At 41.8% G+C, this 27594-nt stretch overlaps 1 long non-coding RNA gene across 3 annotated transcripts in view; it reads left to right on the top strand.

Moving 5' to 3' along the window:
* Positions 1-2359: 2359 nt before the first annotated feature.
* Positions 2360-27594, top strand: part of LOC143652191 (uncharacterized) — a 96576-nt gene continuing 71341 nt past the window's right edge. Inside the window, exons 1-3 of one of the 3 annotated variants that reach the window (XR_013160479.1) lie at positions 2360-2603; positions 10268-10518; positions 13375-13520. This is a non-coding gene — a long non-coding RNA (uncharacterized LOC143652191). Of the gene's footprint in view, positions 2604-10267; positions 10524-13374; positions 13521-27594 lie in introns of all 3 variants that reach the window. The other 2 variants (XR_013160478.1, XR_013160480.1) reach the window with 2 other exon arrangements.

The following is a 27594-nucleotide window of genomic DNA, read 5'->3' as shown; positions in this document are numbered from 1 at the left end:
GAGGGACTGAGCTCGAAGAGCATGTGCCCCGTGTCAGACTTGGCCCTGGGGCTTTACATTCATGATCTCTCTCAACAACTGCCCTGGTTGGTACAAGGCTCTAAGAGAAGAGATGTCACAACCATATCTGAGCATGAATGTCTTCTGAATTGGAAGTCCCCAGGCTCCTTGTTCAGGCACCCAGCCACCCAATTATGAAGTCTTGGGCTTCCACACTCTTCACCCTTGGCAATACCCAAAATGTAATACCAGTTCCAGGAGAGAAGGACCCAGTCACTGGGTATGTGTGTGGGAAACCCAGTATTTTCTATCCATCACTTGGAGAGTCACAATGAAAATCATATGATAAAGGTCCTGAGAAGTCCTGCAGCAGTGAGATTGCTTTACTTTGTTTAATCCAGTGCTCACCTGCCTTTGTTGACTGTGGAGCACAGGCCTAGCAGGATCTGAAGAAGACACTTCGGGAAGCGTTGGCTTCTGCGGTAGACACAGAGCGTGGCTGTGTGTCATGCGATTGTAGACATGCTTTCCACTTGGTGGTGGACACTCATTTCTGCCTCTCCTCACCCTTCCAAACAAAGCTTATTGCCACGTTGTTACTTACCTCACATCCTAAGGCACATCAGGGGTAAATGGCCTCATCTGGGAGCCCAAAACTTTCTCACTCTCTCTCCAGGGAAGTCACATGCTTGGCTACTCTTCCTTTGAGCTGGAGCCCTGACATTCTGTCTCCTTTTAATCTCCAATTTGCTGGAACTCTTGGGAAGAATCCAATATTTCACACCTGAAGTCTCATGCCCAACACCCCCTGCCTTACTCTGACCCCTAGCCTCCTCTTTTCCTGGGTGGCCTCATTGCCCTCAAGGCCCCTCTCATTTCAGTGAGTGGTGAGAGACTCTAAAGCTCAAACACTGCTGCTACATTTCTAAGGATGGAGCCAGAGGCCACCAAACTGGCAATGTCTTAAAGCTGAATCCAGCAGTTATGTGTGGGATGCTGGGTTGAGGAAAGGGGCTGGAACGGGTCTGTATTCCTAGTGCTGGAAAAAAAGGTCAGATGAAAGAGGAGTTGTCTGTGCTTCTCACAGGTTGGTGGACTGAGCTGATCATGGTCACTCTCTTTCCAGTTTATTTGTTTTCTATATGCTTCAACTCCTGTTCTGGAATGCAACCTTCTCAGCATTCATTGCAGCCAATGACCAGTTTTCTTTTGACCCCAGTTTGGAGTTACCTTCCCTGATTTTTTCTTATTCCCCAGTAATCTCTAGCTTCCATCTTCCTATTCTTCTTAAATTCTGGAATAAATGAAGAGGCAAAATCTCCATGTCAGTGACAAACATAAACTCTGAAATGTGATCATGTGTGTCTTTCCTGGGCACTGGGGACTTTTTGCCCTGGCACACAGGGGCATTTTAAACTGGACAGGTCCATCCTTTCCTGCCTAAGGAGAGAGTAAGTGAATGTATTTGCGCAGTGGTGGAAAAGAAGAATTGCCAAGTTCCTAGGTCCTGAAAGCAGCCTTTCACTCCTCATGGCCTGTTGCATAAGCTGCTCACTCCAGCTCAGGCACCAGGCCCATTGCTCTTTGCTTGGCATCTTGGAGCTTCCCTTCTGTCATCCATAAAGTGCAGTGAAGAGCTTAGACTTTATAGGGTTGTCATGCGGTTGAAACAAAATTCTGCCAGAACAAGATCTGCCACTGGCTTGGATGGGAATAAATGCTGTCCCTTTCTCCCTTTGCAGAGATGGGAGGGCCTCACACCACCCATCAGTGGAGTGTTTGCAAATCAAATTGAAAGGATGATCACGTGAGTTCTGAGATAATATATGAGAAAACATTTTATAAACTGCAAGGCACCAGGCACACATGTGCAATTAATCTTAGCCCCCATACCACCAGGTCTCCATGACACCCAATAATGTGGTATTAAATGGATCTTGGAAGGTAGATCATTGATTGCCCAGCCCACAAAAGTAACCTACAATTTCATGGGTCTTCCATGTCTTTATGGAGGTAGTGTGGTGTTGAGAAAAAATATTGCCTTTGAAACCAGACAGACATGAGTTACAAGCCCGTTGCTACTGCTTCAACGTTCTGTGACCTTGGACATATCAGTTTGGCTCTCAGGGACACAATTTGCTCGTCTGTAAAGTGGGAATGCTGATTGCTGATTCACATAGGCTGCCAGGGGCTCCAACGAGATCACGGATATGATAAATGCTCTGACAATTGTAAGGGGCTGCGAGGAACTGGATTTGTTCCCAAAAAGACATGTTCAGGTCCTAATCCCTGGTACTTGTGGAGGTGACCTTATTTGGAAAGAGAATCTTTGCAGAGGTCATCAACTTGGGATGAGGTCATAATGGGCCCTGAATCATTATGAGTGAGGTTCTTACATGAAGAGGAGAGACTCAGATATGTAGAATACAGAGGGAAGGCAGCTGTGTGAAGATGGAGGCAAAAATTGAGAGATGAAGCTATAAGCCAAGGAATGCCTGGGGCCACCTGAAGGTAGGGAGAGGCAAGGAAGGATTCTCATGAAAGTTTTCAGAGAGCTCGTGGCCCTGCTGCACCTTGATTTCAGTCTTCTAGCCTTCAGCACAGTAAGAAAATATATTTCTATTGTTTCTACCACCGTCAGTGGAACTTTGTTATGGCAGCCCCAGGAGACTAGCAGGACTTTACAAATGTGATACGTTGTGGCTTAAAGGAAATTGTGATGTGTGGGGAAACACACTGGATTTGGTATAAGGTGATCTTGGCTCAAGTCCTGGCTCTTCCTCTCATTGACTCAGCCATCTTGGACTGGCCAGTTAACTACCCTGGCTTCATTTTCCTTAGCTGTAAATGGGGAGAGAGGGTCTGTGTAGTGAGGTTCACAGGTAAGAAGGAGGGTGACCATCATGGGAAGGAGGTAGGATGGAAGTCCAGGAAACAATTGGAGAACAACGGGAGACAGGCGGTGATTGATTTTGAAACCTAATTTGGAATGAGGTATCAGCCTCTGTATAGGTGGGCACCAGAATTGAGCAGAAGGAATTGGCATCCCTGGGGAACAGCTCTGCACAGAGTTGAGTTGCTAGAGGCATCTTAGCCACAGTCCATTGGTCCACTGAGAACGTGCCATGTGCTGACCTTGTGATACAATTTATCCACGTCCTCCCTTCAAGGAAGCTGGTAATGCATCAGAGATGTCCATTGCCATGCCCGTTCCAGTCATGCTCCACCTTGGGGAACTGTCTGCAGAGGTGAATAAGCAGCCCTTTGGCTACATGACCATGGGCCTCTGACACAGCTGGTAACACCCGGGCAGACATCTCACCTAATTGGAGTTTTGGTTTTACTCTTGGAAATTTCTCTTGGAATTGGGACACAAGGAGGCTGAATTAGGAAGCTTTGAGGGTTTGGTTTATGATGAGGCAAGAAAGCAATGAAGAGGTTCCTCTGGTGGCCTGTGTGCCAGCAGGGGAAGCCAGTCTCCAGACAGAAGGGACGGAGAGTGGGGAGAAGCAGAGAAGGGGACAGGAGACCCCAGAGTAAGAGGGAAGAAGTATGTGTGCACCTGCATGTGTGTTGGGTAGGGGAAGATGAAGTGATAGAGAGACACAAGCAGGTTTTCAAGACCAGGCCCAAGATTGTCAGTTACTTTTTGTTTTCTTTCTGCCCCCAAAATTTTCATGTGTATCTTCACAGTGAGTCCTTCTCTGCATCTCATCCTTTGCCCCTCTGTCCCCTATTTACTGGAGCTAATTAGTGTCCATTGTGCCCTGGAAAAGCCAACTAGTGCCCTATTTTATGTTTGCCAAAGCTGAGGCTCCGAAATACCCACATAACCCGCCAAGTGTCATTTGTGCTCCTGTGCCTGATGCTTGCGAGTTCTTCACATCCCTTGAGCTGCCTCTCTGCACGCAGCTTCTAGTGGCAAAAGGTCACTGGCTCTCAGCGGCCAGCAGCTGGAGGGAGAGGATGAGCAGAGGGCCTTGTGCTCTCTAGAAGGAGGGGGCTAGCTGATGTGCTAAAACCCTTTTCTTTGCCACTCTCAGCTTCCCACACCCTGAAGAAAGGAGGGCTGAATGTCTGGGTTCCCTGTTGGCCTTCTCTGAGTTACCGAGCAGCCAAAGACTTGGATTCTGCAGGAAAGAAGGCTGAGTTGGACATGATGCCCTTGAGGCATGGAAAGTGACCCTTTGCTCTTTCCCCAGGGTCCCTCCAGGCCTGGACTCAGAGCTGGGCCTCCCCTGGAGATAAGGCCTGCAGTACACAGGGGTACAGGTATGAGGAAGGAGGGCTGAGGAGCCCCCAACACTGTGGGGAATCCACTGGGCCCGGAGGCTTCCTAACATTTTACAGGCCTCTGTGGACAGGCTCCCCAGGGGATAGGTTCCTTGCCCTGATTTTATCCCTGCTGGGCTGTGAGTTCCCCAGTGACAGCTTTGTATCCCCCAGAACTTGGCCGATGTCTCCCATCTGATGGATGAATGAACGCTTGTTGAATGGAAGGAGCAATCAAGAAGAGAGTGGGAGGACACTGGAGTTGCTGGGGGGATACCTTGGAAGGGGAACCATGGGAGACCCTGGAGCTGGTCACATCCTTGCTTTGTTAGTTTGCTACTCCCATGATATTTCCATAAGGAGATGTGGCAAGACCTGGGAAGTGAAAAGGTATGGGGGCTTATATCTCAGAACAGCTCATGGAGAAGCATTCTGGGCCCTCCAAGTATTTCTCCTGGAGGCCTTGGAGAGGAGGGGTGCTGGCTGGCCATCTCTGCCATGACCCATGCCCAAGGCAGAAGGTGAGAAGGAGCTCCTGGGCCCAGGAGTTGACCTTGTGTCTTCACCAGTGGGAAGAGACCCTGGGGCTCCTGGAAGTCCAAGCTTCCGCCTGCAGGGAAGCCTCAGAGCCCCACCCTGGTGCCTTCCCCTCCTGGCATTGTGGGCTGACAGGGCCAGTAACAAGGACAAGATGCTGGACTGTAGGGGCACACAAACATGTCCTGGAGCAGGGAGTGGAGTGGAGTGGGATTCTTTGTAGGCCAATTTCAGTAAAGCAATCAGGTTTGGATTTGCTCCCCAAGCTTCATTAACCATATTCAACTGATCAATTACAATTGTGTTTCATTGTTTTTACTCTGTATGTGGGTCCACATGCAGAATCTTTGTTATGAGGAAGAACCGTTGTCCTGGTTGAGGAGCAGGGTTGGGCTATTCAATAATGCTGGCTACTGACCCATCAGGCGCCTGGCAGGGGATTTTAATCATCTTCTAGTTCTAGGAATGGGGGTGGGGGTGTGGGGGGCCCATAGCTAAAGGAACTAGCCAATTTACATTCTCTAAGGAATCCCATTTTTTCTTTCCTTTCTTTCTCTTTTTGTTCTTGTATTAGTTTATAAGCTGCCAGAATGAAATATTCCAGAAATGGAATGGCTGTTAAAAAGGGAATTTAATAAGTTACAAGTTTACAGTTCTAAGTCTATAAAAATGTCCAAACTAAGGCATCTAGGGAAAGATACTTTTAATTCAAGGAAGGCTGATGGGTCTGGAATAGCTCTGTCAGCTGGAAGGTCATGTGGCTGGCATCTGCTGGTCCCTTGCTACTGGACTCTGTTGCTTTCAGCCTCTGTTCCTCTGGGGCTTTCTCACTTTGTTTTTCCAGGACTGGCTTTCATCTTTTGGCTTCCCTTGGCTCTCTCCAGGTTTGGCTTGCTTAACATCTCATGACGATGTCTGCTGGGCTCCAAACATCTTCAGACATCCGTGTTTCTAGTCTCCAAGTGTTGGCATCTGTGTCAGATCTGCTCTGAAGTTTCTAACGGCCCTGAGGCTTCTGTCCTTTCTGACTCTCTCCAAAATGTTCCCTCTTTAAAGGATTCCAGTAAGTTAATCAAAATCCACCTGGAATGGGTGGAACTACATCTCCACCTAATCGATGGTCACACTTGCAATTGAGTATGTCCCATCTCCGTGAAGATAATCGAATCAAAAGTTTCTGCCTACAATATTGAATTAGAATTAAAAGAAACTGACCCCATAAGATTGAGTCAGGATTCAAACATGGCTTTTCTGGGGTACACAATACTTTCAAATTTGCACAGTTCCTCTGGCTAAAAGTGACCTTAAAACCTCAAAGGGTTATGTGGTGAGAAGTCCTGGGAGTCAGAGAGAATTGGGTTTGAAACCTGTTGAGTCTCATTTTGTTATGATGGGCGAGGCTTTTCCCTTCTCAGGGCTTGCTCTGCCAAATAGGACCAAAATAGTTTATACTAGAAACTTATTTTGAGCATCGAATGAAATAAGCCCACGAAAAGACTTTGTGGATTAAAAAAGTACCATACATTTTTTCAAGTATTGTTAATTAATTAGTTAAGAAATGAGGCTTGCATTAGAAGGCATGTTGTTAAGTCAAAAGAATGTTGTGCGTGCTTCATTTAGTCATTCCACAATTATTAGGCACCAAGTGTTTTCAAAGAAGTGCCATGTATTCTTTCGAAAATAAAAGGGCTTAAGATGCTGTGTTGCCATCTGGTAGGCGAAAGGGAGTGTGGGTACTGTGATGACAACGTCCCTTCACACAAGTTATTTATCTACTTTTGTCTTACTAAATGTACGTTGGTAAACCAATTTATGACTCTGTTGGAATAAGGCTGGATCCAAAATAATTTGGCTGCAGTGCCTGAAATGGTCAAACATCTGGAGGAAATATGGATTTTTAAAAATCCAGTTGTTTTGACTTTGAATAGAGAGTGCCAATAAACCATGAGCTTTGTTACAGTTGGAACCCAGGGGGTTCAGGGCTCAAGTTGGATGGCTTGGCTGTTACAAGTGGCTGAGACAGCAGCATCAAGTCCAGGGCTGATTTCATGGGCACATACCTGTGTGGGCACATGGGGCCCTGTGCCCAGAAGGGTTCCATGCTTGGGTGAACGTTCTACTGTTCTTGTCTTGACATTATTAATAATTTTATCATAGAACTTGAGTTTTATGAGACCTGATGGGAAAATGGAGCATGCATGTAGGCAGAGGAGAAAGTGCAGTATGCACAGGACTGGGCTCTGCTGCCCTGGGAGCAGATCTCCAGGGAGATTCGGTGTGACTACAAAGGTGTGTTGTGGAAGTTGTTGGCTGCCAGAGAGTATTGATAGAATGTGCGTGCATTGAGAAGGGAAATGCAAACGAGTGAGTTCTTTTTGTGCATTGTTTCCTCTGTTCTGGTGAAAAGGAAATACATGTGCATGTACAAGTTATGAAATATGAAGTGTAATTTTGGTGGTTGCACACCTGAGTTAAATTCTCTTATATTAGCGATTAAAATTGGCATTGCCCAGTATAAAGAGGAATGGTAAAATTCATGCTAATAATTTAAAATGTTGGTTTTCTTTGCTTTGAATGACATCAAATAGCAAATATACACCATGACAAGTTGAGAGAGAGACTGCAGTCAAAAAGAAAAAGCTTTATATCTTAGGCTTTTGAAGGCTGCTCCTTTTCTGTTTTGTTGAACAAGGGTCTCTGCATTTACATTTTGCACTGGTTCCCACAAATTTTGTGGTTATCCTTGACTTAGTCTCTGATTGGGACTGAGACACGGAGATATGAAGCCACATCCTTGCAGGATAAAGGCTCCACAGAGTATCACACAATGAAATGCTCAGGATTGGATATGGGCCCACTCTGAGAAGTTTTCATGGGAATAAGCAATTGCTGAGAAACAATCTCTTTCCTTTGAAAGTTAGATTTTCTTTTGGATTCTGCTTATTTGGTTCATTCACTTCCCAAATGGTGAGCTAAGGACCAGGGAAGGGAAGTGACTTTCCCAAGGTCCCACAACTTATCAGCAACAGAGCCAGGACTTGAACCCAAGGGATTCCATATCTTGGTGTCCAGAGGCCTCAATCAATTTTCTCTACTCTACAGATGGAAATCTGGTGGGCACTTTCTATGATCTGACCCTTCTGGTGGTATAATGGGATATTCATCTAACAATATTTGGGGAGTCCCACCATGTGTTGGGCTGAGGGCCTACTGCTAGGATCACAGCCACATTGGTGAGGCAATGTGGACTAGTGGCTACAAGCTTGGCCTCTGGAGACCTCTGGAGACAGGAAGGATTGGGTTCAAATGGGAGCTTCACCCATCTTAGCCCAGTGACATTGGCCATATTCATACAGCACGTATGGAGTGTTGGAATCATATATGTGGATCCAGGACACAATTGTGAGCTGATTGATATGGTTCCTTCCTCTTAGAATTTATAGTCTAAGGAGATTAGATATTAACAAAATAGCTTACAAACATATTTGTTTACTGTTTTGGTAAATGCTATCAAGGAAATGTACAGGGTTCAGAGGAAGTTAATTTTTTTTAAGACTCACCTTTCTCATTTGCAAAATGGGGATAATAAAACCTATTTCAGATGTTTGCTGGAGGATTACAAGAGACACTGCATTCAACGCACACTATTTAACAACAGAGAACTGTTATTTGGGAAGTATACAGGGCAACAACAAATGTCGCTCTCCTTCCCCTTTCTGTGAAAATGAGTAGAGGGGTTGACAAAAACTCTATTCTGTCTTTTGGTCCTTTATGGAAGCTTTTCTCTGAAAATCAATCATCGAAACAACCAAACAGCCTAACCTATGCCCCTCTTCCACAACTGAAATAAATATGTGTAGAGCCCATTTCCTTCAGGAAGTTTCCCTTGATCCCACAAGTGGGAAAAAATTTGCCCTCCTTTTCGGTGTTTCATTCTGTATCAAGGGGTGCTTTTGGCAACTTAATTTAACAGGAAATCTGGCTCAGAGACTTGCATAATGAGGGATTTACCATTATGCATAAGAACAAACCCCCAGGTGTGTAGATTTCAGGTGCTGAGTTCTGAGGTCTTGCTCCGCTTCTCTGTGATCTTCTGGGTCCTGGTTGACGGTTTACCTTTCGACTGGTAGTGTCCCATCAGCCCTGATGACCTCCTGGGGAAGTGGCGTGACCCCTGCTTCCCATGAGCCCCTGCCTCATCAGCTAGGACGACCTTTCCCAGAAGCCTCCGGGAGACGGCCCTCCATCATATCTCATTGGCCAGAATTAGGTCACATGCTCATGCCTCGTCCTATCACAGGCACACGAAATGGGGGGAGCTGGGGTCACCAGCCCTTGAATTGCATGGTGGGTAGAGGGTCTCCTTGAGTTAAAGCTGGGCAGCTATCAGGAGAGAAGAGCAGGGTGATGGAAGATGTGAGGCTGCCTTATGCCCTCTCTCTGCACCCGTGGCTGCTTAAGTTTTCCCCCACTCCTGCCCCACCCCCTTACTGGAGCCTAAAGCTGACGTGATGAGTCTGGCCTTCCTCACTGTCTAATACATTGTGAGGGAGCTGATTAGACTTTCCTTTCTTTTTAGGGAATTAAAAAAAATGCTGTGAGCATATCATGAATATGTAGACACTGCCATCCGCCGTTGTCTTTTTTGATTTCTTGGTGGTACATTTTTTTTTTTTTTTTTTTTTACCATTAACGCTGACAGCATGCTCACAAACCTGCTGTATCCATAGTAAGCAATCAGTTTGATTTTGCAACAATCTAAGCTCCTCCTGACGTGTGTTCATGCTAACGCTTCTTTTCAGGAGGCAACCATTGCTTCACTGTTGGGGAAACTGGCCTTTTTTCACCTTCTTGATATCTTCTCCCAGGAGTTCATATCCTGGGGGGTTTTGCTCATGAACTCAAATCAGGACAGATTTTCTTTTTTTTAATGCACAAAGGCACAAATGAGAAATTAACGTTAAAACAAAACCTAGATGCACGTGAATCCCTTTTTATTTGTCACCTTTTCCCTCAAACTTCCCAATTTTGTTTTCAATCCATACTTGAAATCCAAACTTTCTCTGGATCATTAACGATAAAATGTCAAGAGAAAGCTAGTGCTGACATCTGGCATAAGAAATGGATATAGAACCAAAGAGAGAAAAAAAAGAGGGAGAATGCAAGAATCCTTGCCCCCTCACTTCAAAAAGTCGCACTTTACTATTCTTCCCTCGTTTTTCATCAATCACAGGGGCAATACCCCCTAGATCAATGCATTAACTTGTTTGTTTTTTACAATGAAGGAAAACTTCATAGCCTCATCATTCATTCCAGAGTGTGGGGGAAAAAAACAAAAGGCAGCCACCGAAATTTGCATGGTGCTCAATTATACATTAGTGAACATCACTTGGCAATCTGTTCATATCAATTTAATTGGATTTTAATACTGCCTCTGATCTTGTTTTCTAATTAACAGCAGTGCTTGGAAATAAAGCAGAACCATGCACCCAGCAACACCTTTGATCTCAACCATATGGAGCTCCACCGAACTCTGGGAAAAACTCTCGTTGTCTCCACTGCCGGCCGGGAAAAGCGGGGGGCCCCCAGATGGCAGGATAGCATGGGCGCCCGCACCCCATGGACTGTCTCATCTTCTGATTGGTCCCAATTGTAAAGGCACAGGATTTGCTTCTGGAGCTGGAGGCAAATCGGCGTCCCCAGCTTTGGGTGAGGTAGACGGTTTTCACAGCTCGGTTTTCGGGGGACAAATATTTGAGTAAACAGACCTGACCCTGTGAGGTTTGCTTTAGGGTGAGTGTCACCATCGGAACAGAGCTAGCATCATGGCCGATACAGGGGACAGAAAGCCAGGCCGTTACATCCCCTTTGTCAGACTGCTGCATGGAAAGCTCATCAAGCTGGTTTCCACCTAAGGCTCCTGGCTGTGTGAGATTTTTCCTCTTTTTTTTTAAAAAAAATCTTTGTAATTAAGACGTGTTTTCTTTACTTTGCCTAAATCCTTGGGTCTTGATTTATTGATGATCAGCTCTTGGGTTAACCTCTTGGGAAGCCTGCACACACAGAGACAACCTGGAAAAGAATAAGAGCATGACCAATGAAATCAAAGGGGCCTGGGGCAGGGCAGGTGGGACAGGAGTAGGGGCAAAACACCTGCCCCCAGGTCTTCTTTTGGCCAATGTGGGGCCCTGGCAGGTCAAGAGGCAGAGCAAGAGAGGTGAACATGGAGAGATAGTGAGGAGCCCAGAGAACTGACTCACCAAACAATGGTTGTTTTGGGCTTGGTATTTAATCACTAGTGTTGCAATTTGCTCATCAGTTGTTCTATGATTCTAAAATCCAAAGAGCTCCCAAAGTCAATTCTTTTATAGCAAACTCATTTGGCAGCAAAGCCCGACCTGAACTGATGTGAGGCTATTTGTAATCTTTATTTATCCTACTTAATGCGGATATTCATTCATTTTGCTGTAGGTAGAGTAATGTGTTGGATTATGGGATGCTGCCCCTCAACTCCACTGGGATATTATGTATTTTCCTTTCTAAAATTAAAAAAAAATTCTGGATTCTAAATCACACCAGGCCTCAAGGGTTTCAGACCAGCACCTTACATAGGCGTTTGAGTTAATCTACTTAACAGCAGTAAGATTCTCACCTGATGTGATTTTACCCTCTTGGGGACATTTGGCAATATATGGAGACATTTTTGATTGTCAACAATTCAGAAGAGGGCTGCTGTTGGCATCTAGTTGGTTAGGCCAGGGATGCTGCTGAACAATCTACAACATCCAGGACAGCCCCCACCACAAAATTTATCTCCTCCAAAATGTAAATAGTGTTGAGTGTGGGAAACCCTGACTCAGAGAACAATAGAGGCCTTTCCCCCTTCTGAGCCTCTGTTTCTTCATCTGCTGACAAGGGAGAATAGGCATCTGCCTCAAAGGGTTTGGGGAAGACCGTGTGAGACAGCAGACACAAATGCCCTTTGTAAACTTGACAGCTCCATAGAAACCTGAAGGGCTGTTTACTTACTTAGAAGAAAAAAAAAACTTGACGTAACAATCAACACTCACCTGTCCGTACCCCTTGAGTGCTAGACAGTGTGCAAGAAGCTCTGAGAGACAGAGCTGTGGTCTCCACTTTTATAGAGCTTGCACTCTAGCTACTATCTGGTTATAGGTAAATATTTATAGCTTGGTCTATAATTTAGGCTGTTTTGAATGCAATATTTACTTTAGCTTGTTTTAACCTTTAGACTCTCCGTTTCCTGAAGATCCACTGCCAGTGCCTGCACACACCCCTTGTTACTAATTAGGGAACTTTGATATCAAAATACACCTTTCTAGAACTTTAAATATCAGGCCCTGCCTTGCTCTGGCCCCTTCTGAGCACCTTTCCAATCCCAGCTAGGGACCACTTGACCTCCATGCTCAAGTTTAACGCCACCCTACACTCCTGGATCAGCACTGCCGGGCTAGTGGAGGGGGCTGGGGTAGGTTGGTAGGGACCTGTCCCCTCTGTTAGCTCTGAATTACATTTGTGGAGTATTTGTGGCCTGTGGGTTTTGGCCTCATCCCAGCTGCTGGTTTCCTAACTGGGTCCCGGATTTGGGAACTGGATTTCTCTGGGGGTGCTTCTTAATGACACTGGCCATTCCAGTCCATTGAGGCTAGATCCTGCCTCACACTGGTAGGAACTTCTCCCTGGGGAATGAATCCTGGCTCTGACCAACCAGTGAATGACAGCTGTTGACCACCTGTTTCTGGAACCCTGTCCCTGGGTTTCCATGTCCCTGATCCTCTAAGACTGGGGCAAGATATTTTATGCTATAGGTGATTCTGGGATCCAGCAGTCAATTCAAATTCTTAGTGCTGCTGCGAAGTGACTTCTTCCTGTCCGCATTGCTCCCTATAGTTTCCCTAAAGTTGCTCTGGAGTCTGGCTATCTCTATACCACCCAAGCTTCTGCAGAAGTTACATCAGCCTTAGATGTCACCCAGGCTTTTTTCTTGGCTCAAATGTTACATACACCCATGCTGGGGTGACACATACTTCTACAGATATTGCCACATGTATCGGTCAGTATAACAAACACTGGTTGCTAAAACAATCATTTCAAGCCAGAACCTAAAATTTATTAAGCTCCAGAGCTTAATAAAATGAAAGTTAGTTTCTTACTCACAGCATAGTCCAATGAGACTCAGAGGTTTTCTGCTGGGGATAGCTTCTCCAAGTGAGGGTTTTAGGGACCCTGGTTCCTTCCATTGTGTGGCTTTACCATTTTGTGACCCTTTGCATCTAGCAAAGTGGAATGGAGTGAAAGAGACAAGGGAGGGTGGTGTGGTACATTTTAGAGAGCAGGCATAGAATTGACTTGTATGACTTCTGCCCACATTCACTTGGCTAGAATTCTGTCATATGATCCAAACTTGACTATAATTGTGTTGGGAGTGCTTCCCATGTCTCCTGGCGGAGGAAATGGGATTGATGAGCTGTTAGCTAGTCTTGATTACAGTCTACCTTTCTGGTCATGAAATAATTGATTTACTTTTCCTCCCACGCGTGGAAGACCATCGTATTATCCTCGAGTGGAACAACCCAGAACGACATCCAGATCCTGTATCAGCTTAAAGTCCAAGGTTTTTGGGATCTCAGAGTCCTTTCCACCCAGTCCAAATGTGGGTGCTCATGGCCTGGTGATCTGTGAACTGAGAGGCAAGTTACATGTCCGCTATACACTCAATGTATGCTGATGGACCAGTGGTTGGGTAATTGCAGTAAACATGCCCTTTAGGAAAATAGATGAATTGGAGATGATAGCAGTCTCTGATACGTAACAATTCTGAGGATTCTGAACCTGGGCAAACCTCGCAGAGGAACCCTGCATCCTGGGGCTGAGGAATGCCTTTGGTTAGGCATTGAATCTGATCTCTGGGAAAAGCTCCCTGGTCTATGATTTTTTTGTGGCTCCTGGCTGCATGTTTTAGGAGACTCCCCCGTGTCGATTTCTCTCTTTGGGCACTTCTGAAGTGAATGTTAGTGGGGATGCTGTGCAGTGTTGGAAGCCTGCCTCTTATTAGAGAAAAGATTGGTGACTTAAATGTGTGTATGTGTTTTTAATGCTAATCATTTATTGGCTACCTACCATGTACCACTCCCCCAGGAATTTTTTTTTTTTTTTGGTATTTAAGAAATTGAGGTTTAAGAAAAATTAATCTTTTTGTGTACTATTTTCTGAGTTTTGACAAACACATATAATTATGTAACCACTACCACAGTTAAGATTTAGAATAGTTTCATCATCCGCCAAATTTCCCTCATTCTGCTTTGTATTCCTTTCCTCCCTTCCCAGCTCCTGGCAACATTTGGTCTGTTTTGGACTCATACAGCATGCAGCCTCTTGAGTCTAACTTCTTGCATTTAGCATTGTGCGTTTGAGATTCATCCATGTCTTTGGGTATATGAGTAGTATGTTCCATTTTATTGTTGAGCAGTGTTTTGGTTTGCTAAAGCTGCCAGAATGCAATATACCAGAAATGAATTGGCTTTTACAAAGGGAATTTAGTAAGTTTCAAGTTACAATTCTAAGACTGTGAAAATGTCCAAATTAAGGCACCAAGATACCTTCTCGGAAGAAAGGCTACTAGTATCCAGGTTTCCTCTGTCACATGGGAAGACATAAGGTGATGTCTGTTGGTCCTTCTCTCCAAAATGTCTTTGTGGGTATTTTCTTTCTTTCTCAGCTTCTCCGGGCCTCGAGCTCTCTCCAAAAATGTCTCTCCTTTAGAGGATTTCAGGAAGTAGATTAAGACCCACTTTGAATGAGCAGGGTCACATTTCCATGGAAGCAACCTAATAAAAATAAAAACCTATTGTTGGGACCCACCCAACAATAAGTCTGCCCCCACAAGATTGGGTTAAAAGAACATCAGCTTGGGTGGTGTGATGGTGGCTCAGTGGCAGAATTCTTGCCTGCCATGCCAGAGACCCAGGTTTGTTTCCCAGTGCCTGCCCATGTGAAAAAAAAGAAAAGAGCATAGGTTTTTCTGGGGCACATAACAAATTCAAATTAGCACAAGTAGTATTCCTTTGTATGAATGTCACCCATGAAAGGCATTTGAAATGTTTCCAGTTTTGGTCTGCAAGCATGAATAAAACTGCTGTAAACATTGACACATAGATATTCTGTGTGAATTCAAATTTTCATTTCTCTTGGGTAAATAACCAGGATAGAATTGCTGGGTCGTATGGTAAGTGTATGTTTAACATCATGAGAAACTGCCAAACTGCTTTCCAAAGAAGCTGTACCATTTTGCAATCCCACCAGCTCCATGTGAGGTTTCTATTGCTTTCTCTCTTTGCAAGCCTTTGGTGATGTTATTATTAGTACTATTCTTATTACTATTATTAATTTTAGCCATCCTAATAGGTGTATAGTGGTATCTTGTTATTTTAACTTGCATTTCCCTAATAGCTAATGATATTGAGCATCTTTCCATGTGTTTATTTGCCATACATGTGTCTTCTTAAGTGATGTGTTAGTTCAAATCTTTTGTCTTTTTTGTTATTGAGTTTTTTGTTTTCTTATTTTGAATTGTGAGAGTTCTTTATATATTCTGGATACGAGTTATTTATCAGATATGTGATTTGCAAATATTTTCTCCCAGTCTTTGGCTTGTCTTTTCAGTTTCTTAATGGTGTCTTTCAAAGAGCAGAAGTTTTAATTTTTATGAAGTCCAGTTTATGTTATTTTTCCTTCAAGGACTGTATTTTTGGTGTTGTATCTAAGAAGTCTTTACCTCATTTAGGGTCACCAAGATCTTCCCTTATGTTGTCTTTTAGAACAAAATGTGTTTCAAGTCTTTAACGGTAGAAGGCCTTTAAAATTCAGACTTCTGGTTTCTTTGGCAATGCATATCTGTTAAAGACCTTGCAAGCTTCTGATCAATTTGCTTTTACCCCATTCTGTGTACCAGTAACTGCACCTAAAAGTACACTTCTAGGTGGAATTCTCAGATCTCCATCTTTTCTTTGCTTTCTCTCCTATGCCTTTTTCTCTTGGTCTCTGAACCTATTGGGGTCTTCTTGCGGTTGAAATTGAACAGAAGGACTACACCTTTGGTCTTATCTTCTCTTTGGTCACTTTATCCAACTCAGAAGATTTACTAGGCTTTTGCCCTTCAAACCTTCTCAAATCTCATTTCTTACAATTTAGATTAAGAAGCAATTGACTCTTCCAACTTGGCAAGACCCTAAATTTTTGGACACTCTCTTGCTCTTTCATCCTGCTTGCAAACTGGTCAGGTTTGCAAAAAATAAATAATATATTTATTTATTTATTTTAATTTATAAAATTTTATTTTATTTATAAATATATAAATAATATATTTATTATTATTTATTATAATAAATAATAAAGAGTATCTCTCTTTCTTTATTATGCTTTTCCACATGCAGCCAACTGTGGCTGATATGCACACATAATTAATGTTCTGTTTTCCAACATCTCTTCTGGAACTACACGTTCAGTAGGCACAAATTCTGCCCTCCAAGTAATCACAGTCTTAGCAAGTGCTTGCTTAACCTGTATGTCCAGCTGTCCACCCTATATCTATTCCCTCACCTCCTGCCCCTTGACTAATAAGCTGATGTCAACTATTTAAGAATTTGTTTTTTAATCTGTACCCGCCTTCTGGCTCCTCTTTCTATATCAGCCAAGATGAGTAACACCAGCTGCTGTATCAAACAACCCAGTCTTTCAGTGGCTTAACATAATAAAAGTTCATTTTTCACTCATGTTAGAGTCCATGGAAGGTTGGTGACTGTCCTTCAAGCACTGACTCATGAAACTGGGCTTCTTCTATCATGCACTCCATCATCTCATAGTTCTCCGCTAGTCATGAGGACAGGAAAGGAAGAGAGTGTGGAAGGACATATGAGCTTAGAAAGGTGCCCACTCTATCCACTTGCATTCCATTGGCCCTACTGTAACTGTGAGAGATGTTGGCAGATGTAGTTTCTCTGTGGGTCCAAAAAGAAAGAAAAGTGGTGAAGCTCTAGCTGGACTGCCACACCATTTCCTTGGCAAGTGTGTGTGTGTGTGTGTGTGTGTATGTGCGTGTGCTCTTCTTTGAGTTAGATCTCTCCTTGCTCTTCTAAAGATTATCTCTGAGTAAAACCTCAGTGTTTCATTTGATTCCACCCATTCAGTCACTCTTTTAAACAAAGACTGGTAAGCATCTCCATGTGCCAGGCCTGGTGCTTCCCATGGGGAGGGGGAGAAGGAGGGGAGCTAACATTTGTTAAGTGGCTACTAAATTTCTAGACCTTGAAATTATTAATTTTCAAGCAATAGAGATACCTATTTTAATAAAAAGGTGAGATTGCCCAAGGTCACAGAGATAGTAACTTCATCAATCAGACTAAATCCTATATTCATTCTGTGACTAAGCTGTATTTACACCATGAGGTTTATATTCCCCTGTTCACAATCTGGTGGGGGGAGATAGACACAAAATCAAGTAATTACAATCCAGTGAGACAGGTGGACAAGGTATTGGAGCACTGACCACTATAGCAGGGGGCATAGGGTGACTGGGAAATCTGGAAGAAGGGCTTTTTTTTTTTTTTTTTTTTTTTTGGAGGAAGGGAAGGAAAGACAGAGAGAGAAGGAAGGAAGGATGGAAGGAAGGAAGGGAGGAAGAAAGGGAAACATCTTTAAACATTTTCTTGTTTTATTGTATTTTGTTTGTTTGTTTGTTTTTTACATGGGCTGGGGCCGGGAATCGAACCGAGGTCCTCCGGCATGGCAGGCAAGCACTCTGCCCGCTGAGCCACCGCGGCCCGCCCATGGAAGAAGGGCTTTTGAACTGGGGTTCTTATGGGTAACAAGAGCTCATCAGCTGAAGAAAGGGGAAAGGGTGCTTGCTACCTATGCTTCCCCTTGGCTTCTGCTCCAGGACAAGCTCTGCATGGGAAGAAGCCCCTTGAGTTTCAGTTTGGGGCTTCTTGTTTTCCCTTCTGATGCCTGAGATATGGGGGCTTCTGGGGAAAGAGCTAAGGGAAATGGCTGTTCTGAGTTGATGGGACTGTGTCTCCAGGCGGTGCAGATGTTCTGATAAGGAGCAGGTGATCTGACCTTGCAAAGCTTGGCAGCCCAGGGAGGAGATAAGGGCAGATGAGATGCAGACGGGGCTTCCTGCCTCAGACTGATTGGCTGGCAAGACTCTGACTTGGTCAGTGAAGTGCTGTGTCTGCACTTCTGGCTTCTTCCTCCACAGCTGTGCCTCCGGGTACCCTGGTCCAAGACCATCAGAAGCGGAGGAAGAGAGAACGGGGTTTCGGGGTGGGCAGAGCTGGGTTTCAGCTCTGGCTCTTTACTTATTAGCTATGAGACCGTGGGAAAGTCACTTCACCCCTGGGCTTCCTTTCCCTCATCTGTAAAATGGGGTTTTCAACACTTCCTTTAAAGGACTGTTGTTAAGAATAAGCAATTGACCAACTGAGGAAAGTACCTAGATAGAACAAATACTCAATAAAGCAAACTCAGCACTGTTTGCTGTCCTGGTCTGGTTGCAGCCTTTGCATAGAGAGGCATCTATTCCACATCTCTCTGGAGCTCTGCAGCCCAGAGAGCACTGACCACTACAAAGCAGGGGGCATGGGGAAACTTCCGGACTTGGGAGGGAGGTTGAGTTCAACAAATCATCAGACCATATGCCACTCATGGAGGTGCATTCTGAGAAAGAAAGCATGTGGGACTAAGAGTCACCTAGGAGGGCTCTAACCCAGATCCCAGGTGGGCGTTCACAGCTGAGCCAGTGAAGACCTAGAGAGGCTCGTGCCCAAGTCACTTGGCTTAGCTGGTGGCAAAGCTGGGGTTTTGCTGTTCTCTGAAGCCAGCATGCTTTTCCGTTCCCAAGCAGTGAGGCCGCCGTGTTCTTGGAACCTGCATTTGTTGTATTTGGGACTGCTGCAGTGCTCTGGATTCAGTCCCCAGAACAGAAAAGGGTAATAAGTCACCTCTTTCCTTTTTAGTTTGTTAAAAATGCTGAGCACTCTTTATTCCTTTTTGTTGATGCTGCTGCCTCACAATACCAAACCCTTTTGTCCCTTTTAGCAGGAGATTCATATGCAATGCCGGGGGTACTTTACACCTGAGCGAGGGTATCACAACTCCTCCCTGCCCTGAGAACCAATTTGCTACCAAGAGAGCCCAAAATACCTCAAATGGCAATGGAAGCTTCTAGTGTTCTCTCTCTGTGGGAGGAGCCGCAGCTTTAGGAAGTGGCACGTGTTGGGTGGGAGACAGAGAAGGGATTTTGTACTCAGTAAGTAGTTGTTCCAGATCTGGCCTAGGCCCTGCTAGAAAGAAATTTCAGTGTAGGCTAAAACCTCTTCAGAAAGTCACATGTAATAAAAATGGGGTGGCGGTGGCTATTCACATGAATAGGGAACAATTATCAAAACTGCCGGAATATTAATTGGCACTCTGTGTTCATAAAACAAAGAGGGGGAGAGCTTGAAATGGCGGGGACACAGATGATTCCTAACAGGAAATATTAAACATACATACAGTGGCAGCAAATTGGGTAAGTTCACAACAGATTTCCTAGTGACATAAATTGGCTGTTAGCCTCTTTACAGACTGCCGAGTGGAGCTGGCATCTTGGTATTGGACTAAGTGGAAAATTTTCACCCTGTTACGAATGCTAACTGGGGGCAGGGAAGGGGTGCTAAAACCAACTCCTCTCCCACAAGCACCTGATGCATTCCCTTGCAAAATCCAGAAAGTAGGCCAAAAAGCTCCCTGGCTTCTCAGCCCAAATATTCCTCCCATCTTACTCTCTCATTACACTTTCCCCCCTTCTTAGCACTTATCGCCAGTTTTAGTGGTTTGTTTATTTGGCATGATATCTCTTTCCCCGACTAAGTTGCCAGACTCCAGTGTTTTCTGCTATGACATTCCAGAAGTTGGGTGACTACTCTACCGTGACACCTCTAAGATCTCCTATTCTTACCCAGTGCTACTTGGATGTGCATCTTGGGGCCTCTGTGGGCTTGCGTTTGAGGGCAGAGATGGCTGGCCCTGTTACAGAACATAGTTCTGGAGTCGAATCTGGGTCCAGTACAGAGTTTGCCACCTAGTTGTTATCAGTGCCATCTGGCAAGTCATGCAATCTCTCTGCCTTCCAGTTTCCTGTTGTGCACAGAGGAGATCCAAAACCTATTGTTATCTTACGTGCATTGTAAGAGCTGGGTGACACTGAGGGCCACAAAAGTGGCAGTGAGATCCCTGTCTCCTGGCCCCAGGCTGGCCCTCTGCTTCACGTACTGGAATGTTCTACCTTGCTGGTCCTCGAAGAGGGATGTACACATTAAAGGAGCTGCCACTGAGGATAAGGAAGAAATATTAGAACTGTTATGTAAATTAAATTCATCTCAATACAAATAACAATATATGCATAACAGTATATCTGTTTAATATAAATAAGTATATGTATTTAGGGAGTGCGTGCTCCCTAAAACATTCTTTTTCTGATTAGAAACATTTTGGAAGCCATGCTTAGATGACGGAAGCTCCAGTATTAAGCACTAACTACACTTTGATTTAACCAATGGGAAGAAATTTTCTAAACTCTATCGTATTCTTCCCTGTTGTGAGGCAGAGGCGATGGAATATTATGCAACTTTGTCTGTGGAATTCTGGGTTCCGGTTGGGAACCTAGTACCACACTGGAATATTGTAGAAGCTTCAACATGAGACTGTTGGGTTTATACTGACACCAGGAGCCTCATACTCCTGCCCCTTCCGAGGCTTTTTACCTGCGCTTTGCAGCTGTTCTGTCTCATTCTCAAGCTGCTATACAAAGGCAAGAGCCTGATAGGAGGTTTGAAAGATTTGGATTTAATTTTCAGCTTAACCAATAACCTATTTGGTGACCTTGGAGAGATCCCTTCCCTTTCCTGTGTCCTGGGGTCCTCGTTTGTAAAATAAACAGCTGGACTTGACCACTTTTGAGTCCCTTCTAGCTCAGTGCTTCTGTCATCCCTTTCGCTGGTTAGCCTATTTTTCAGTTTTTCCCTCTCTCCTCCCCAAATGAGCAGTGGGGTGGGAAAAACAAACAAACAAACAAACAAGCATCAACACATGTCCTAGCTGCCTTAGATCTGTTTGTATGAACAAAAAAGTAAATAAACGAGATTCTTACTAGAGAGAGTAAGCAAGCTAGAAGGGAAAGTTTGTGACTTCTCTTTGGGACAAAGTGCATGAACTTGTATATGATGCGAGCTTGACATTTATATTTTGTTGCACTTGGTTGTTTAATTGTTCAACCACTTTTCGAAAGGACTATCCTTCCTCCACTGATTTATCTTTATATTTTATTATAAGTCTGTCAGAAGGGGGTACAAGGGTAGTTCAGTGGTAGAATTCTCGCCTACTATATTGGAGACGTGGGCTCGATTCTTGGCTCATTTCATGCACTTCCCCAAACAAACAGAAATTCAACAAATCGTGCTGTAGTTACAGTGTTCTCACATGGAAAAAGAATGAAACGTGACCCCTGCCATACAGCATACAAAAAAAAAAAAACAAACAAAAAAAACAGTCCGTCAGCCATGCACGTGTAGCTGTGTTTCCAAGATAAAAATAATAGATTCATTCCATTGATCTATATGTCTACATGACACAAAAACCCCACTATCTTGAATACAATAGCTTTAAAATCTCTTAAAATCAGCTAGTGTAATCTCCCAACTACGTTCTTTTTCAAAGTTGTTTTAGCTATTCTAGGTCCTTTGCATTTCCATATTAACTTTAGGTTAGCATATAAATTTTTTACAACAAAGCCTTCTGGGATTTTCATTGAAATTGTGTTAGATCTATAGATCAATTAGGGGAGAATTGATATCATATGAATTTTCTGATCCATGAAGATAGTAAATTTCCCCATTTATTTAGGTCTTTAATTTCTCTTAGCAATATCTAACAGTTTTATGTGTTCAGTCCTTGTACATCTTTTTTTTTATTTATGCCTAGATAGCTTTTATTGTTTGGTACTATTATATAAGATATACACACATATATGTAATTATTCAAATTTCCAATTGTGTGTTGCTAGCATCTAGAAATATATCTGATTTTTGTATAGGGATCCTTAAAAGTAAACTTGCTATGCATACTTCTTAGTTCTAGTTACTTTTTTTGTAGGTTACATAGAATTTTCTACAGAGAGAACTGATTCCATGAATAAGAACAGCTTTATGTCTTCCTTTTAAGTCTGGATTCTTTTTGTTCTTTTTCCTGCCTTATTGGCCTAACTTGAACTTCCAGGACAATGGTGAATAGAAGAGGTGGGAAGGAACTTCTGTGACTTCTTCCTCATCTCAGGGGTAAAGTATTCAGTCTTTCACCAAGGTTTTCGGTAGCGCCCTTCCCCAGACTGAGAATGTTCCCTTCTATTCCTTGTTTGCTGAAGTTTTTATCAGGAATGGATGTTTGATTTTAGTCATATACATTTTCTGTAGTCATGAAGATAACCATATGGTTTTTCTTTTTTTAGTCTGCTGGTATGATGAATTGCACTGACTGTTTTTTAAAAATTAAACCAACCTTGGGCGGGCCGCGGTGGCTCAGCGGGCAAAGTGCTTGCCTGCTATGCCGGAGGACCTCGGTTCGATTCCCGGCCCCAGCCCATGTAACAAAAACGGAGAAACAGAATACAATAAAACAAGAAAATGTTTAAAAATGTTTCCCTTCCTTCCTTCCTTCCTTCCTTCTATCCTTCCTTCCTTCTCTCTGTCTTTCCTTTAAAAAAAAAAAAAAAAAAAAAAAAATTAAACCAACCTTGCATTCTGAAGAGAAAACGCACTTGGTTATGACTCGCTATATATGTATTATTGGATTTAATTTGTTAAAATGTTGTTAAGAATTTTTGCATTTGTGTTCATGTGGGATTTTCTGTAGCTTTTTCTCTTGTAATATCCTTACCTGGTTTTGGTATGAAGGTTATGCTGACCTCAGAAAATGAGTTAGGAAATGTTCCGTCTGCTTTTATTTTCTGGAGGAGTTTGTATTATTTCTTCCTGAAATGTTTGGTAAATTTCACTAGTGAAGCCATTTGGGGCTGGTGTTTTTTGGGGGGAAAGTTTTAAACTGAATTTTCAATAAAAAAAATAATTATAGCACTAATATGGTTGTTATTTCTTATTTAGTAAAGTTTGGTAATTTGTATCTTTCAAGAAATTTGTACATTTCATCTAAGTGGTTGATTTTGTTGGCACAAAAATTTTTAATTAAGTTTCCTGATTATCCTTTCAGTAACTGAAGAATTTGTAATGATGTCACCTCCTTTGTTCTTGATACTAGTAATTTGCTTCTTGTCTCTTTTTTCCATGATCATTCTGGCTAGTGTGTCATCATTTTTATTGATGTTATAAAAAAACTAGCTTTTGGTTTTATTGATTTTCTCTGTTGATTTTTTGTTTCCCATATTCTTTGTTTTCTGCTGTGAGTTTTAAATTTCTTTTTATCTGCTTAATTTTGATTTTATTTGTTCTTCTTTATATCATTTTTTCTTTAAGTGGAAGATTAACTATTTAATTTGGGACCCTTTTTCCTTTCTAATGTATTCATTTAAAACTATAATTTTTCCTTTAAATGCTTTTTTAGTGGCATCCCATAAAATTTGATGTGTTTTCATTTTCATTCAGTTAAAAATACTTTCTCATTTTCTTTTTCATTTCTCCTCTGGCTCGTGGGTTACTAGACTAAATAGTCGATTTTCCAGATTGATTTTCAATTTGACTTCATGGTGGTCAGAAAACATTATTTGCATAATTTAAATGGTTGAATCTTATTTATGGCCCCAAATATGCTTTATTTTGGTGAGCCATTCAGTGCACTTGAAAAGAACGTTGTTGGATGAAGTACTCTATAAATGTGAATTAGGCCAAGTTGGTCAATAGCACAGTTCAAATCTGCTAAGTTATTAATAATTTTCTATTTGTTCTGTCAATTTTTGAAAAATGGGTATTGGTATTTCTGACTATAATTGTGGATTTGTCTATTTTTCCATTCAGTTTGAACAGTTTTTGCTTCTTGTATTTTATTTATTGTGTGCCGAGACATGTGAAATTATGATGACAGCTTGATGAACTGATTCCTTTACCTTATGCCATTAACTTCATTGTCCTTGGCAATGTTCTTTGCTCTGAAATCTACTTTATTTAATATTATTATAGCCATCCCAGCTTTTTAAATTTTCAGTGTTAGAATGATATGTCTTTTTCCATCCTCTTACTTTTAACCTCTTAGTGCCTTTATCTTTAAAGTGATTTTCTTGTAGGCAGGCTATAGTTGGGACTTGTTTTTATCCAATCTGTATTGTGGTATTTAGGTCGTTAATATTTAATGTAATTACTGATATGGTAAAGTTTAGATCTACCATGTTGCTATTAGTTTTCTATTTGTTTCACTCTTTGTCCTTTCCTTATTTTTTTTATGATTCTATTTTATCTCCCTTGTTGGTTTGTTAGCTGTGTTGAGGTATTTTAGTAGTTATTTAGGGATTTGTAATACACATCTTGACTTTATCATGGTCTAATCTTCAAGTGATACCATTTCATATATAAGAACATTATAACGTTCTTATATACATTTATTTCTCTCCTGGTCTTTGTGCTATGTTTTCATTCACTTTATACATGTGTTATAAGATCCATAATATATTGTAGTTGTTTTTCCTTTAAACAGCCAATTATCTTTTTAAAAGTTTTAAATAATAAGAAAGGAGTCTTTATAGTAATCCACATGGTTACCATTTCTGGTGCTCTTCATTCTTTCATTGATCCAGGTTTCCATCTGCTATCATTTTCTTCTTGCAGGAAGAAGTACCTTTAACATTCTTTTTTTTTAAGAGAAATTTTGAGTTTACAAAGCAACCATGTATAAAATGCAGGATTCCCATACACCACCCCACCACTAACTCCTTACATTGGTGTAGAACATTTGTTATTATTGATAATAGCACTTTTAAAAATAATTGTAAAAAAAAATAATAATCGTACTTTTTTTTTAAACAGTAGTTACCTTTGTTACAACTGATGAAAAATTATTAAGATATCTAATGTGCATTACTTACTTTAGGTGCATTTTCCCCCAAGTGCGTGAAGAACTTCCTTTAATATTCTTGTAGTGTGGTTTACTGGTGATGAATTCTTTCAGCTTTTGTATGTCTGAAGAAGATTTTATTTCGCCTTCACTTACTAATGGACAGTCTCAAAGACTTAACAAATCTACTGACAATTGCCCTTTCCTTCCCACTGCCCCTCAAGGTTCTAAGAGGAAAAGTGCAAGGGCAGTATTTAGAATTATGTAGTTTGGGTGGAATATTTTCACCAAGGGTTAGGGGAACATGCGGTGTGCCCCGTCATCCACTGAGCAGGAGTTAGAATGACTGATTCGCTATATTGAGAGCCGGAGTGATAATGAGTAAATATGCAAGGGATGGCAATTTATCATTAGCATGATTAACATGACCAGGAGATAAGTTTTTTTTTTTTTTTTACCTTGAGAAAACAACCCTTCGTTTTGTCAGTAGTGATGAAAAAATACCTTTTGGTACTAAAACCTAATATATGTTGTGCGCCAATAACAAAATTTTAGGTTTCCATGTAGCATCAAATTCAAGTATATGTTTTGGGTTGCATGACAAACTAGATTTACAGAAATTATGAAAGATGTCACTTGAACTCTTGGCTTTGGGTACCAATGACTGGTTTCCTCAAAGAACATCTTTTTGTTGTCCTTCTGGGAAGATGACAGCATCTCTTTGCCTCAGCTGAAATTTGAAGCTGTTCTAAGTCTTTGAGCGTGTGAATTGGTCAGCAAAGTGAAATGAGACCAATGACCCTCATGAATTCTGATCAGTTCTCCCTGTGGTGAATTTTCCTTATTTAAACAGTCTTGGTCCTATACTTAAGCCCAGATGTTTTCTTGAAACGAGAGAACCTGAGGGAAAGACATAAAAGCCAAAACTGATCAAAGACTGGGTCATTGGAAAAGTCTTAGGAATCAGGTTCCTTCAAGGTCAAATCCTACTGTTCACCTACCAGCCACCTGGCTCTTCTTTGCTAGGCCCACCAGCTATAAACAGAGGTTCAGCATTTTCTTTCCAACTCTGATAGTAAATGGTTCTACTATTTCAGATTACATTAATTTTCTCTCTTATGGGATCTCACATGGGATGTTTCATTCGTGTCAGGCACTTTGCAAATTCAATTTCTATATATATTCTTGGTAAGATCATTTAAGCTAGATAAGATCTAGTCCCTCTTTTTCTTCTTCTGTATGCTTATGCATATACAGATTGTTTTTTTAAATGGTATTATACAGTATATATGGCTTTGTAATTTTTTCACGTAATTACTCCATAATTGGTTTTCTACATAATTAAATATTCTTTGACCATGTCATTCTTAATGCCTGCAATGTATTCTTTTAGCTATGCCATGACTTTGGTTTGCAAATCTTCAGTATATGGAACAATTCTATGCCGAAAGTCCTAGTGTCTTTGTACTCATCTCTGATAATTTCCTTGGGTTCAGTTTTTAGCAGAAGAATGTCTGGGAATGAAAATTCAAGGGGATTTATACTTTTAAGGCTTTGAAATATATTATAAATGAAATTGTAGGACACGTTCTATTGATATAAAGTTCCACTCATAAAAGAAAGAAAGCTTCTTTTTTGCAGCCATACACATCAACACTTGTGTTATTTACAAATTTTCAATCTGTTATCTGTAATTCTGAAATCCAAAAAGCTCTGAAAACCAAGGATTGTTTTCACCTTTCATTTGGCAAACCTGAGTGCAACTCATTTGGTGACAAAACCTGACCTCAATTGACCTGAAACTGTTCATAGCCTCTATTCATCCGCTACAGTGTGAATATTCATGTTTCACTGCAAAAATATCTTAGTGTTGGATTTTGGAGTGCTGCTCCAGACATTTCTGGGGTAGAGGGGTTTGCTAATGTGCACCGCATGCACCAACTTGCTTCTAAAATCTGGAAAATTCTAAATTTGAAAACGAATCTACACTCTGAGGTGTCCTGTAAGCCTGCACTTAAAAACGTTAATTGTCACCAACTTAGTAGGCAAACATGATGCTGTATTTATTTTCATTCTTTATTAGTGAAATTAAATGTAAGTTATGTATCTTTGACATCAATACTATTCAAATTTTTAATTTATTTTGATAGAATTTTCACTTGGTTAGAGGACTGCTTTCTAGGTTATTTTTTTTATTTCAAAGCATGTGAGGGATATACTTTCAAAGCCCTTGCTTTTTTGAGAATTCCTTCCCTTCCCATTTTGGAAATTTCTTGGCGGGGATAAATTCTAGAACCCCTACATCTCCCTCAGAGTCCATGGAGAATGTTCCACTGGGTTCTGCCATTTGGGGATGTGAAGACAGGTCTGATACCAAATCATTTTTTCTCCCCAGTATGGATGCCTGTAAGATTTTTTACTTCATCTTTTGGATTTAAAAATATTCACCAAAGTTATGAATCTCTTTTTTTAAATTTTGTTTAGCACTTAGAACTTGAAAAATCAATGTAAAGAGAGTTTTCCTTGTTCTACGGACATTTTTTTTTCTCTTAGTCTTAAAATTAATACTTACTTTCTCTTGGCCATGAACTCTCTTTCTAGAATGCCTATTGCACACATATTGTATGTCTAAGGTCTTACACATCTCATTTCATTTTGCTTTTTGTGCTTTTCTCT

The sequence above is a fragment of the Tamandua tetradactyla genome, chromosome 12 (genome assembly GCF_023851605.1).
Source record: "Tamandua tetradactyla isolate mTamTet1 chromosome 12, mTamTet1.pri, whole genome shotgun sequence".
Taxonomy (NCBI): Eukaryota; Metazoa; Chordata; class Mammalia; order Pilosa; family Myrmecophagidae; genus Tamandua; species Tamandua tetradactyla.
The sequence above is the reverse complement of the archived record's forward strand: the minus strand, read 5'-3'. Positions and strand labels throughout refer to the sequence as shown.